Source organism: Sarcophilus harrisii, chromosome 3 (genome assembly GCF_902635505.1).
Source record: "Sarcophilus harrisii chromosome 3, mSarHar1.11, whole genome shotgun sequence".
Lineage (NCBI taxonomy): Eukaryota > Metazoa > Chordata > Mammalia > Dasyuromorphia > Dasyuridae > Sarcophilus > Sarcophilus harrisii.
The window spans coordinates 263,600,387-263,616,052 of record NC_045428.1 but is presented as its reverse complement, the minus strand read 5'-3'; the positions used below and the strand labels follow the sequence as shown (position 1 = coordinate 263,616,052).

General features: G+C 32.6%; 1 protein-coding gene across 1 annotated transcript in view; it reads left to right on the top strand.

The window, feature by feature from the left end:
- Positions 1 to 15,666, top strand: part of IL1RAPL1 (interleukin 1 receptor accessory protein like 1) — a 1,491,295-nt gene that overhangs the window by 1,010,919 nt on the left and 464,710 nt on the right. The window lies entirely within an intron of this gene.

Below are 15,666 nucleotides of genomic sequence, written 5' to 3'. Positions count from 1 at the left end.
ACAATACCATAAGGTATATGAATATGTAGAATGAAATTCTACAGCTATTATAAGAAATTATCAGACAATTTAAGAGAAACCTGGAAAAATTTGTATGAGCTGATTCAAAGTGGGGTGAGAAGAAACAGGAGAATAAATGTTATTAGAAAATCAATATTTTAAAAATAAATAATTTTGAAAAATTCAAGATTTCTGATCAATGTAATCTTAATTTATTATTGCACAGGACTAATAATAAACAATTTTACCTTTCTCTTGATGAGACGTGATATACTAATATGCAAAATGAGACAACATTTTGGACATAACTTATCTGAAAAATTATTTTGCTTGACAAGTTTTATTTGATACAAATACTTTTATTCTCGTTTACTGGTATTTGGTACAAGTATATATTTTTGCATGTTTTGGGAAGGGGCAGGATTGTGTAGAAGAAAAACAATTTTTAAAAACTGCAATTTTAAAAATGCATTAATAATTATTTTAAAGAATCTTTGTTCAATTATATTTATTTGGGCAATTGATGATTAGGAATATGCTAACAGTATGTTTGAAGTTCCAATGGGATACTTGAATTCACATCTTTTTTTTTTTTTAATTTCACACTAGGCAATCTGGTTCAAGCAAAGATTTCCGCAGTGGTGAATTTAAGTATTACTTTAAATAAATGGCTAAATTGTTTGTTCTTATTTGTTGATAAGAGTTGCTTATTTATTCTCTACTGTGATATTCCATGATTAGGTTAAATTACTAAACTTATTTCTAATGTATATTTATTGTATTTCCTTGTTTTATTCTCATCAGTTTTAATTTATGTATTTGATATGTCCCGTCCAGCGGGACTCAGTTATTCGGGGGATCGAGGGGGACCCAGCCTGAAAGAGAAACGGGCGAGAAAGAGGAGGGAGACCGAGCAAATTTTGTCACGGCTCAACTTTATTCATGCAAAGGGTCTTGTTTTTATGCTATACTGCTACGTGAGACCATTATCTCTGTGTCAAAGTTCACATGGTCCTTGTAGTTAATGTTCATCCTAGGACCCCTCGAATCATTGTGCTCTAAAAGCATTCTTCTTCAAACAGGTGTGTTTAACTAAGAGTGCAGTTGCCTTTGGGGAGGGGAGAAGACCACCTGAACAAAGATTGTTAAAGGAGGGGATGTTGGTTCCTGACATTGATATATAGTTATACAAGAATATATAAGTGCATCTTTCTATCATTTTGTTACTATTCGAGCTTCTAGACATTTTTTCCTTTTTCATTTTGGTCTACTACCATTTCCTGGATATATTTAGTTCTGTGAATATAAATAATTAGCTAAAGTAAATAGGAATAATAAGTAGCTAGCTTTGAATCAGGAAGATCTGGATAAATGTTGTCTTTGATCTAAAAACTGGACATGTAACGTAAACTGGGTCACTTTACCTCTTAGTGACCAAAGTTCCCCCCAGAATTATAAGTTCTAACACATTTACTTGTATTCACCAAGAAAGAGTTTCCTCACCAGTGGAAGTTCCTAAAACTCAATGAATTCACACTTGAAATTCTTACTTCTTTTAATATGAACAATAATTTTGTTATTCCTAAATTGCCTTTCACTTTTTCCTTCTTAAAGTTATGTGTTACATTTTGCATATTTGATTTGGTGATTATCCATCTTATCTGTTCATCTTATCCATAATTATATATTTTATATAATTATATATGCATAATATTTTTCACAAAATTATACTTTTTCAGCTTTTGTCATTGCAAACTAATGTTTTTACAAAGTGCTTTCTTGAGGTCCAATACTTTTCTTGAGCTCCTATACCTACTGGATGTTTGAATGCCCTGCTGACACGTAAAGTTCAACATATGTATAACTGAATTCATATGCTCCTTTATGTCTTCCTCTCCTCTTCATTTGCTTCTTTCTATAAAAGGCAAAAGCATTCTTCTAGTCATCACCTCCCTCCAAATTTTGGCATCATTTCTTACCCATTCCCTTTCTCTAATCCATTCAGTTATCAATTCTCATCAGTTTTGTATTTACAATTGCAACTAGGTGGCACAGTGGATAAGGTACTAGACATGGAGTTGGGAAGATTCATCATCATGAGTTCAAATGTGATTTCAGATACACATTAGCTGAGTGACCCCAAGAAAGTCACTTCACTTTGTCTCAATTCCCCAACTGTAAAATAAGTTGGAGAAGTAGATGAGGGGGAACTTTTAGAAGATCTTTGCCAAGAAAACCCCAGAGTCATAAAAATTTGGACATGTCTGACATGACTGAACAACAATGTAACTACAATATTTCTTCCATTCATTCCTCTCCTTTCCACAACCATTGTTGTTACCCTAGTTTACATTCTCACTATCTCTTTTTTTAGATTATTTCTGGTACCTCTGGTTCCAGTCTTTCCTCTCTAAAACCCATCTTTACATTAATAACAAAATTTCCTGGAGCAAAAGTGTAACTGTTTCATTCCTCTGCTCACAAGTTTTTGCTTATCAAATAAAGACTATTCAATTAAAGGGGAAAAAAATGAGGGAAAAAAACCAAGCTAACACAACAACAAAAGGTGAAAATACTGTGTTGAGTCCCCATTTTCCTCTCTTTGGATATAGATGACTCTCTCCATCATGAATCTATTGGAATTGCCCTGAATTACCTCATTGTTCAAAAGAGCCAAGCCCATCTCAGTTGATCATCACATAATCTTGTTGTTGTTATATAAAATATTTTCTTGGTTCTATTCATTTTATTTAGTATCAGATCATGCAAATCTCTCCAGGCCTTCCTAAAATCTCCTACTGATCATTTTTATAGAACAATAATATTCCATAAGGTTCATTTCATTGATATATTGTTCTATGTTTTTGTTAGTGTTTAGAAATTTATATAAGAATCAATTTGACTATAATCCATTTTTAAATTTTTATTCTAATAACTTTGATGAAACAAGTTGGTAGGGAAAAAATCAGAACAAAAGGATAAAACATAGGAGAGATTAAAAAAAAAACAGAAAAAAATAAGTGAACATAACATGTGATGATTTACATTCAGTCTCCTTAGTTCTTTTTCTGGATTCAGATGGCATTTTCTGACCAAAGTTTACTGGAATTGCTTTGGATCACTGAACCCACTGAGAAGAACCAAATCTTTCATAATTGATCATCTCACACTCTGGCTATTATTGTGTACAGTGTATTCATGGTTCTGTTTCTTTCACTCAGCTTTAGTTCATATAAATCTTTACAGATTTTTCTAAAATCAAGTTGTTCATCATTTTTATAGGACAATAAGATTTCATTATCTTCATATACCACAATTTGTTTAGTCATTCTCTAATTGATGGGCATCTACTCATTTTTCATTTCTTTGCTACCACAAAAAAAAAAAAGCTGCTGTAAACATTTTTGTACATGCAGGTCCTTTTCCCTTCTTCAAAACTTCCTTAGGATACAGATCAAGTAATGGCATTGCTGGGTGAAAGGGTATGCATAGCCTTTGATCCAGCAGTGTTACTACTGGGATTATATCCCAAAGAGATTATAAAGAAGGGAAAGGGACCTGTATGTGCACGAATGTTTGTGGCAGCCCTTTTTGTAGTGGCTAGAAACTGGAAACTGAATGGATGTCCATCAGTTGGAGAATGGCTGAATAAATTGTGGTATATGAAAATTATGGAATATTACTGTTCTGTAAGAAATGACCAACAGGATGATTTCAGAAAGGCCTGGAGAGACTTACACGAACTGATGCTGAGTGAAATGAGCAGGACCAGGAGATCATTATATACTTCAACAACAATACTAGATGATGACCAGTTCTGATGGATCAGGCCATCCTCAGCAACAAGATCAACCAAATCATTTCTAATGGAGCAGTAATGAACTGAACCAGCTATACCCAGAAAAAGAACCCTGGGGGATGACTAAAAACCATTACATTGAATTCCCAATCCCTATATTTATGCACACCTGCATTTTTGATTTCCTTCACAAGCTAATTGTACAATAATTCAGAGTCTGATTCTTTTTGTACAGCAAAATAATGTTTTGGTCATGTATACTTATTATGTATCTAAGTTATATTTTAATATATTTAACATCTACTGGTCATCCTGCCATTTAGGGGAGGGGGTGGGGGGGTAAGAGGTGAAAAATTGGAACAAGAGGTTTGGCAATTGTTAATGCTGTAAAGTTACCCATGTATATATCCTGTAAATAAAAGGCTATTAAAATAAAAAAAAAAAAAATAAATAAAAAAATAAAAAAAAAAAAAAAAAAAAAAAAAAAAAAAAAAGAAAGGGTATGCATAGTTTTATAGCCCTTTGGGCATAATTCCAAATTGCTCTCCAGAATGGCTGGATTATTTTACAATTCCAGTGATGCATTGATGTCCTAGTTTTTCCCACATTCCCTCCAACATTTATCATGATCTTTTCTTATCATCTTAGCCAATCTGAGAGGTGTGAGGTAGTACCTCACAGTTGTTTTCATTTACATTTCTCTAATTAATAATTAATTAAAACATTTTTTCATATAAGTATAGATGACTTAAATTTCATCATCTGAAAATTGTCTGTTCATATCCTTTGACCATTTATCAAGTGAGGAATGACTTATAAATTTGTCACACTTTCTTTACATATATTAGAAATGAGACCTTTATCAGAAATCCTGGCTATAAAGATTTTCCCCTAACTTTATACTTTCCAGCTTTGTACTTTCCTCTTATTCTTATTTCTCTTGGTTTTGTTTGTATAAAAATTCTTTAATTTAATGCAATCAAAGTTATCCATTTTGTCTTTCATAATGTTTTCTAATTCTTCTTTGGTTATAACTTCCTCTCTTCTCCAAAGGTCTGATAGGTAAATTATCCATTTTTCTCCTAATTTGTTTATGGTATCTTTTTGCCCAAATCATGTACTCATTTTGACTTTATTTTGGTATGGGGTGTGAGATGTAGGTCTATGTCAAGTTTCTGACATATTATTTTCCAGTTTTCCCAGCAATTTTTGTGAAAGAATGAATTCTTATCCCAGAACCTGGAGTTTGGGGGTTTATTAGATTATTATAGGTCTTGATTATTGTACTGAATCTTTTCCATTGATCCACCACTCTTATTTTTTAACCATTACCAAATGGTCTTGATGACTGCTTTAGTTTTAGGTATGGTACTACTAAGCCACCATCCTTTGTATTATTTTCATTAATTGTCTGGATATTCTTGATCTTTTCTTCTTCCAGGCTGATTTTGTCATTTTTTTTTCTAGTTCTATGAAATAATATTTTGGCTAATCTGGGCAATTTTAATTTTTGTAAACATTCATCCATTTTGGTTAGATTATTAGATTTGCTGCTATACAATTGGGCAAAATAACTCCTAATTATTGCTTTAATTTCATTATCATTGGTGGTAAATTCACTCTTTTCATTTTTGATTCTGGTGATTTAGGTTTTTTCCCCCCTTGCCTTTTTTCTAATCAAATTGACCAAAAGTTTATCTATTTTGCTGATCTATTCGTAAAAATAACTCTTAGTTTTATTGATTAGTTCAATAGTTTTCTTAGTTTCAGTTTTATTCATCGTTCCTTTGAATTTCAGAATTTCTAATTTGGTATTTAATGAAGTTTTTAATTTATTATTTTTCTAGCTTTTTAAACTGTATGATGAATTCATTGATCCACTTTCTTTATTTTATTTATGTGGCTATTTGGAAACATAAAATTTCTCCTAAGAACTGCTTTGGCTGCATAGCTTTTGTATGCTGTCTCATTATTGTCATTCTTTTGGATGAAATTATGGATTGCTTTTGTAATTTCTTGTTGACCCACTTATTTTTTAGAATTAGATTATTTAATTTCCAGTTGGAATGTAGTCTTTCCTTCTCTCGCCCTTTACTGATTATAATTTTTATCGCATTGTTGTATGAAAAGGAAACATTTACTATTTTTGTCTTTCTGCATTTGATTATAAGGTTTTTATGCCCTGATACATGATCAGTTTTGCGTAGGTGCCACGTACTGCCAAGAAAAAGATGTATTCCTTCCTCTACCACTTGGTGCATACATATTTAATATTCTTACTACTTCATTATTTTTGGTACCCTTTATCAAGATCTACTTTTCTTCCTTATCTCTTTTAATTACGTCTATATTTATTTTAGCTTCATCTGGGATCAGAATTGCTACTTTTGCTTTTTTTTTTTATTTTAGCTGAAGAATAATAAATTCTCTTCCAGACTTTTGCCTTTATTCTGTATGTGTTTCTGTGTTTCAAATGTGTTTCTTATGAACAACATAGTATAGGCTTCTGTTTTTTTATCCACTCTACTGTTTGCTTCCATTTTATGGGAGAGTTCATTCCATTCTCAATTCACAGTTATGATTACCAGCTCTGTAATTCTCTGCATCCTATTTTCTCCCTTGTATATACTTTTGTTCTCTTTTTCTACCCTGTCTTTATTTGTGTTTTTTTACCCACCCCACCCACTATCTTATCTCCCATCACCCCTTTCCCTTCTCTTAGTAGTGTTTTTTAAAAGCACTCTGCCCAAAACCTTATCTTCTATCACTCCTTCCCCTCTTTTCTTACCTTTTTCCCTAATGTTTCTGCCCTCCCTTCTAACCTGCCCCTCCTTTTTCTTTCTTCTTTCTCCTCCTACTTTTTTATAGGGTTAGATAAATTTCTGTGCCCAACTGTATAATTAAATAATTCCCTCTTGGAGCCAAAATTAATAAGATCAAGTTTCAGACAATGCCCATCCCCTTCTCTTCTTTTCTTGGATTGTAATAGGTCATTTGGACCTCTTCATATGAACTAATTGTCCCGTTATATTTTCCCTTTTCTCTTTTTCCAGAACAGATCTTTTTCCATCCCTTAATTTCATATTATCACTTCAGAGTTTATTAGCAACTACACCCTCAATCCATGTACTGGCCCCCTCTTTCTGCCCCAGTGACAGATACAGTATTTAAGAGTTATACATACTGTTTTCCCATATTGTTTTCTCATCTAGGGATGTAAATAGTTTAACTTATAAATTTTATATATGTGTGTGTATGTATGTATGTATGTATGTGTAGATAGATAGATAGATATTTCCCCCCTTTACCTTTCTATGCTTCTCTTGAATCCTGTGTTTGTAGATTAAAGTTTAGTTACATTTTTTTCAATAGAAATGATTGCAAGTCTCTTCATTGAAGCTCCATCTGAAAGATGAAGCTGAATCTTGCTGGGTAGTTAATTCATGGTTATAACTTTATGTACTTTGCCTTCCAGAATATGGTATTCCAGGCCCTCTGATCCTTTACTATAGAGGCTGCCAGATCCTGGGTAATCCTAACTGTTATTTCTTGATATTTGAATTTTTTATCTGGCATCCTACAATATTTTTTCCTTAGATTGTTGTTGTGAAGTTTCACAACAATGTTCCTTGTCATTTTCCTTGTGGGATCTCTTTCCAAAGGTGATCAATGGATTATTTCAATGAGTATTTCCCCCTCTATTTCTAGAATATTGGAGCAGTTTTCCTTAATGATCTCTTGAAGAATGCTATTCAGACTTCCTTTTGGTGTTGGCCCTCATGTACACAACTAATTTTAAAATTGTCTTTTGTGGATCTGTTTTCCAGGTTGGCTGTTTTTCTAATGAAGTATTTCATATTATCTTCTGTTTTTTCACTCTTTTTAGTTTGTTTGACTAGTTCTTGCTGTTTCACAGTCTAACTCCCACTATTCTAGTTTTTAATGAATGATTTTCTTCAGTTAGCTTTTGTATCTCTTTTTCCATTTGGTTAATTCTACTTTTTAAGAATTTGTTTTCTTCAGACAATTTTTCCCTACTTTTTCAAACTGTTGACTCTATCATCCCAGTGAGACTGACCTTTCTTGAAGTCCTTCCAATCTATCTTGAATTGGATACTGATCTCATTCTATCAGACTCTGTTCAGAGGACTGGTTTCATGTGGTTTTCAAAGGAAACTGGGAGGGCTCAAGCAGCTTCCAGACTTTACTGTACCATCTTGACTCCACCTCCAGAAGTCCTTATGGCAATTTCTTAAAATAAGACAATAATAAAATGTGCTTCATCTCTTGATACTTCCTTTCATGTGAACACTTAGAGGCCATTATTATGTTATAAATGAACCTAATTTAAATATTTCAAGAAATAGAAAAGTCTACAGAGAGGGAGAGAGAAGGAATAGGTGGTTGGTGGAACAGTCAGAACACACACAATATGTTTGAAGCACAATAAATGATGTATGCCTATAAAATAATCTGGCAATGACAGGTTTAAAATATGGAAGAAATGGGAAAAAAATAAAGTCCTAAAACTGGAAAGGATTGTAGTGATCAATCATGTTATTCAAGTCCCTAAATTTCTAAAGAAATTGATATCTGGAGATATGGAAAGACCTCTACAAGATCATCCAATTCATGAATCATAAAACACAGATTCAAATACAAATATTCATCTTAAAATCCAGAGCTCTTCCCCAAGAATAAATATCACATATTGTATGTATGGTATATTATAGTATATAGTATCACATTAAGGTAGCTAGTCAGCAAGTAGCACCTAATTAGAAATGTTAGCTTGTTTTTTTTTTTTTTTTAATTTGACATTTGCTTTTCTTACTAATGATTGTTGTATATTTTACAACATAATTCGTCATATGGGTAAACATTTCAAGGTTAAATTAATTACATGTTATTATTCAACTATTCTCAACATAGTTTTGTTTAACTGTTTTTGTAATTAAAATAGTTACTTAATAAATTATAAAGAGAAAATTGAGTGAACAGTAACTGTTGGAGCTCTTTAATATTCTTGAATATACTAGTTCATTGTAATTTATATCTTTTCCATCCCTCTGGGGGATTTTCTCACCACCCTTCTCTTCTCACACATCTGTTAGGGAACTAATTCTACTTCATTGTTGTTTTAGAATTGTCAGTTTCCCAACAAGAATTTAATTGTTAATATATTCACAAATTAAATTTCTTTTCAGTTACCATTTATGCAGCTTTTGTTTTAGTTCAATTTATTTGTGTTATTTTTTATACAAAATAAATTAATGTCTATTTAATTTTCTCATAAATAAAAACTGTGCATCATTGTTATCTGACTGTGTACAACAAAAGTAGTAAACTAAAAGCATTAATTACCCCCATTGATCTTGACACATTTTTGGAGCCTCATTTAATGATATGCTCTTTTAGCAACTAATTGTCATTCTAAATTCGATGACCTTTTTAAACTAAATGACATATATAAAAGTGTTTAGTAGTCAAGGAAATAACTGACGTTTTCACATGAAAGTATGACAATTTGTTGTCATTCTCCTTCACACAGATGATTTAAAACTAGAAGCAAAGAGGTCTTTAAGAAGATGTTGCAAAGAATGTCACCTTGTAATCTGAAAGAAGGAAAGCTGCCCCTTCAGTTTCAGAAATTAGAGAAAATCCCTTTCATTTCCTTTTATTTGGTCAACATCCAGGTGTAAGTCCTTCCTCTCTTCTGCTTCCTTTAACTAAATGACATTTAAATATTCACCTCTTTTTAGCATAGTCAATGGCAACATTAGCAAGGTGAAGAACCTTTAGGCTTTGGGTTCAGCCAGTGTCTCAGTCTGTTATGTATATAGGAATAAGGGAAGGAGCAGTAATCTCCTTACATCCTTTAATGCTGCTAGACAGTCCTAGAAAGGTCCTGCAGTGGTAGATGGAAGTTAATATCTTTTTTCTTTGTTTTCTCTTGTTACAATTTGTTTTCCTTTAAGGCAAAGTAATAAGTCCAATGTTGGAAATCACACTATGCCAAAAAATATAAAATATAAGAATACAACCTCTAAACATCATCAAGATAGTTGACCCTGGATATACTGCAAATTCTAACTCAATACCAATTTCATTTCTTCTCTTTTCTTTCATTTTCTCAATCCTCCTAAATATTCTATTTCCTTTTCCTATATACCAGTATTTTAATTTCTTTTATTGCTACTATATTGTTATCCCTTTCCTTTTGGTTTCCTCTTTTTGTAACATCCCATTCATTTCCCCCATTTAATTTTTTTTAAACTTTTCTTGCCATCAATATCTATTCTCTTACTTTTTATTCCCTTTATATTTTTCCTTTCTACTAGTCCTTCAAATGTTCTCCACGATGAAGATCCTTTCACTTAAGGAAGAAATCAAATTTATTTTCCAGTCAAAACCTATCTGATGATTCTATTTTTAATTATATGTTATCTTTATAGCTATAATGGTAATTTTGAAAACATATCTTAATACTGATTCTTCTGTTGCCTACAGCGAAGATAAATGAGTAAATGAAGACTAGTTAAACACTTATCATTTGTTAAGTACTATGAAGCATGCATTTTCTTGGTATTGATTCTATCAATAAATGCTGATGATTTTGTTCAGCAAAACTTTGTCTCCTAAGTATATTTTTTTAAAAAAGAAATCTATATGTATTGCACAAAAAAGTCCCTCAAAGAGAACTAGCAATGAATGTCATTGAAGCGAAGTCAAAAGAGTAAGGTCACTATCTAGGTTTTCTAGGAAGAAAATACATTTACTTTCATTTCATCCCTGATAAAGCGTAGTAAATAACATTTACTTCTCATGGATTTTTATTGTCTACTGGTAAAGGACTTGATCTCTATAAGAATTTAAAGTGAATGTTAAATTCTAGAATTAATCATAGATTAATCTGTCCTTTTTATAATTAGGGATATCTGTGGAATCATTTTGCCAATACAAAATTTAAGTAATTAGTAATATATATTTGGTTCAAGGTATATGCATGTAAGACCTTGTCAATGGAGAGATTCTTTCCATTTCTATTTTGTAACTTTTCCATTATGGAATATTTAGTCTTATTGATCATAAAAGATCATTGATGAAATCTCAAAAGGAATTACTTCTAGGCTGGAAGCATTGTTGAAATTATAAAGAAATTTGACCTTCTTACAAGTGTTTGGATATGTGTATATGCTTCCATATATGTGTGTGTGTGTGTGTGTGTGTGTGTGTGTGTTTATATAATGATAATAGTTGGCATTTATATAATGTTTTAAGGTTTGCATAATACTTAACAAATATTTCTTTAGTTGTCATCTCAAGAATTCTTGTTATATGTGATATTATTTCCCCATTTTAGAGATAAGGAAAATGACATAGGCAGAGAGTTAGCACTTGTCAGAAGCAGGGTTTAAATTCATGTCTTCCTGATTGCAGGTACAGTGCTCCAAATAGTATATTAGCTGTTTCTGTGTCTGATGTGTAAAGCATTTCACCATAAATACATGTATAGCAAAAGCTTAATCTGAATAGAATAGGAATTGGAATTTACTTTGAGATTTTCTGATTTGCTACTTAATTTATGAGACACCCAGGAAAAACTATAAATCTTACAATGCTTATATAAATATGAGTTACTATGATAACTCAGAAATAGACATTTATAGAAAAGAGATGCATAGATAGATTGGGAAGTATTGTTAAATCCGTTCAAACCAGCTCTTCAGAGTGGATTATTAAATTTTCAGTTCAACTTTTGCTGTTTTGTTGTTGTACAATCATGTAGACTTCTTTGTGACTCCATGGACCATAATACACCAAGTATTTCTATGCTCCATTATCTCTCAAAATCTTTCTAAATTCATGTGTGTTGTTTCAGTCATACTATATATCATCTCCTCTTCTGCCATTCTCTTCTCCTTTTGCCTTCAATTTTTCCCAACATCATGGTCTTTTCCCATCTTATCATAATATAATCAAAGTATTTATTTAAATCAGTTTCAGTATTGGACCTTTCAGTAAGTAGTCTGAATTAAATTTTGTTGGTGTTTTCAGTATTGACTGATTTGCACTCATTCTTTTCCAAGGAACTCTCAAAAGTTTTCTTCAGTACTCCAATTTAAAAGAATTGATTTTGCAGAGCCCAGTTTTTTATATATTCCAATTCTCATAGATATGTATTGCTACTGGAAAAACCATAACTTTGACTATATGCACTTTTGTGAGTAAGGTGTTGTCTTTGCTTTTTAGTATGCTGCCCAGATCTGCCATAGCTTTCTTCCAAGGAGCAAGAGTCTTTTAATTTCATGGTTCAAGTAACCATTTGAATGACCTTTTAAAAAAATAGTATTTTATTTTTCCAAATACATGCAAAGATAGTGTTCAATATTTACCTCTGCAAAACTTTATGTTCCATAACTTCAAACCACCTTTTATACTCTATTCTTTTGCCCATTGTAAAAGGCTTCTTAATTTTTCTTAACTTTCTGTCATTATAATGACATCATCATGGTATCTGATATTGTTACTTCTGACAACCTCAATTCTAGCTTTTGATTCATCTTGCCGGGCATTTTACAAAATGAACTCTTCATATAAGTTATATAAAAAGGTGACATTTTATAGTCTTACCATACTCCTTTTCCAATTTTAAACCAATCAGTTGTTGCATGTATAGTTCTAACTACTGCTTCTGGGTGAGCATATAGGTTCCTTAGGAGACAAATAAAATGATATGGCACCCCCATCTCTTTGAGCACTTGCCACATTTTATTGTGATGCACAGTCAGAGGTTTTAATATAGTCAATGAAAGAGAAGTGATTTTTTTGTTTTTGTTTTTGTTTTTTTCCTGAAACTCTTTTTCTGTACGGTTTTCTGACTTTTTGAAAACCAGCCTACTATTCTGGTAATTGTTGATTCATATATTTTTGAAGTCTAGATTGTAGAATCTAAGATTATGCATAATTTGGCTGTTGTAAAATGAGTGCAATTGATCAGTAATTTGTGCATTTCTTAGCATTTCCCTTCTTTAGAATTGAGACATAAACATTTTTTTCCTAATGCAATGGCCACTGTTCTTTTCCAAATTTGTTGGCATTTTGAGTGCAGCACTTTTAACAGCATCATCTTTAAGATTTTAAATAGTTCAAATGGAATTCCATCACCTTCACTAACCTTTTTGTTAGCAGTGTTTTCTAAGGCCCTCTTTACTTCATTATCCAGGATGTCTGGATCTAGATCAGTAACCACACTATTGTGGTTTTCATTGGTGTTAAGCTCTTTCTTGTATTCTTTTGTGTATTTTTGCTGCTTCTTAATCTTTCCTGCTTCTGTTAAATCCCTTCCATTTCTGTCTTCAATCAAGCTCATTTTTGCATGAAATTGTCCCTTGTTTTCTCTAATTTTCCAGAAGAAATCCCTTGACTTCCTGATTCTTTTGTTTTCTTCTATTTCTTTGCATTTCTTATTTAAGAAAACTTCTTTTTTTAATTCTCCTAGCTGTTCTCTGGAACACAGCATTCAGTCTGATTTATCTTTTCTTTTCACCTTTACCTTTCAATTTTCTTCTTTCCTCAGTTATTTGTAAAGCTTAATAAGACTATCATTTTGATTTCTTGATCTTTGTAAAAAAAAAAAATTTGTCATGAGATTAGTAAATGCTAATGAGATTAATCAACTACTGATTTATTATTGTGTTGATTGTTGAGAGATTAAAAAGTACTAAATAACATGTTAATAATCAATATGAAACTTAAAAGTGTGTCCCCATGTATATTTTTAGAGTACATTGTTAAATATTTACTAACATACTATAGCTTAGATTCAAATAAAATGAACTCTCTTCTTATATTGTATTTGTTTTTCTTATATTCAGATATCTGTACTATATTCATTGGCAAGCTACACAACAATGTTTATTGTATTCTCATACTGTGAATTCTTTGAAACAATGTGTTTTCCAGTATTGTCTTTATGACAATTACTCTGTAGTGCCAGAGAAACCTGAGGCAAGATAGATATTAGAGAAGGTTTTTAATATATTTTTAGAAGGAGTGTATGACTGGGGGCAAAATAGGACCCATGGCCAAACAAGATCCATGTCCCACTCCAGCCAAGTGGATGGGACTTTTGTCTCAAAGCATCCAACAATAAGTGAGGGATTCCAGAAACTCTTATAGGGCTCCAGTGATAAGGGAAATAAAGACATTGGGGAGGGGACTAGAGCACTGGTGAGTGGAAACTCCAGAAAAGTGAAGGGGAGTGAAACTGTGTTCCCCTTACTGAAACTGTGTTCCCTTTAAAATCATCAATCACTCTGAAATTATGTCTACTTTTTGATCTGAGAGATCAGGATCTCCCAGGCTCCAAGGAGTCTAGAGAAAGGGCCCATTCTCCCAGGATGAAAGAAGCAACACTATTCAAAGGCAAATCAGCTCCCATTGATCTTTTTGAAAAATCACATCCTTATTCAGGTAATTCTAAATTCTCATTCAATTGAGAAATCCTGGTCTGATCAACTGAGGCTGTCCCAGCCCCTCACCAAGAGCAACCCAGATAGCAGATTTTCTTTTACTCATTTTTTTGCAGAAGGTCCAAAGCAGCTTGCTCTGCTTCTAGAACCCTGCCTGCTGAGAAGGAATTCTCTTCTCAGTGCCAGGCTCTATTTCCCTAATAGGACTTTGACACTAAAGAAGTCAGTTTCTTAGCAAAACTGGCTTCTTTTCCAACAATAAACTTCCGTTTTTGCCACCAAAAACTCTTCAGGTTTGTGAATTCTTTCACTTTGAACCTCTGCACCAAAAGGAGATTTTAGCAACTCTCTAACTGCCACTAATTTCATCAAAAGGACTATAAATTCCGTTCTGACAGGTTGGGGTAAGGAGCAAGGACCATAAATTCTGATAAATTGGGAGGGAAGAAGCATGTCTGGACCATGAGATAGGGGTGTCATTTAGGTATTTCAAATAAGCCATCTGGAGTTTTATGACTCTTTGGAATGCTAGTGGCCAGAACTCCCAACCCTAATTATCTCAGTCCTAATGGCCAGGAAGGGGGGTTACCACCAGAGAACCTGAGGTAGAACAGTTCAGGAAAACTGAGGCAGGGAAACTGAGGCATAACAACTCAAAGAAAATAAATTAAAGCAAGGAAGAAAAATGGGAACTAGCTACCATACTTGCTTCCCAATCTTATCTACTACTGTATGACATTTCTGGAATGGTATAGGAACCTTCAAAGATGCAGATTTCTACTTACAAGCATCACTCTTTCAAATAGCCTTTCCTCCACTACTTTTTTCTTAGGTTAAAGGATCCTTGACTGTTCTACTTAGTCTTGTTTGAAGCTCTATTGAAACTGTAAAAAAAAAATTGTTGGCAACTGTTATCCCATGGGTCAGTCTAAGCAAATTAGAATCTCCTTTGAAATCCATCTTTGTTAAATATTAAGGCCACAGAATCCAGAAGACTTCCTCACCCTCAGTTGAGCTCAGGTGAGCTCTTCCCCAAAAACTCAAGTTGCTTTCTTCCAAGATGATAGCTTCCTTTGAAGTTGTTATCATTGTTAAAGTAGTCACCATTTATTTTTTTCTCTCTTCCCAAGAGTTTTGTAATTTTTACTTCGGATTTGTTAAATAAGATTATTTAAAAGTGTTGCTTTCAAGATTGTGTAAAATTATGAAACAGCTACTTGGCTCAGTGGATAAAATTCTAGGCCTGGAAGGAGGACCAGCCTCAGATATCTATGTCACTTAAAATCTTTTTCTCCCTTGGTTTCCTAAATTATAAATAGAGAATAATAAAGACCCTACATATCAGAATTTTTGCAAGTATCAAATGAGATCTCACACACACACACAAGCACT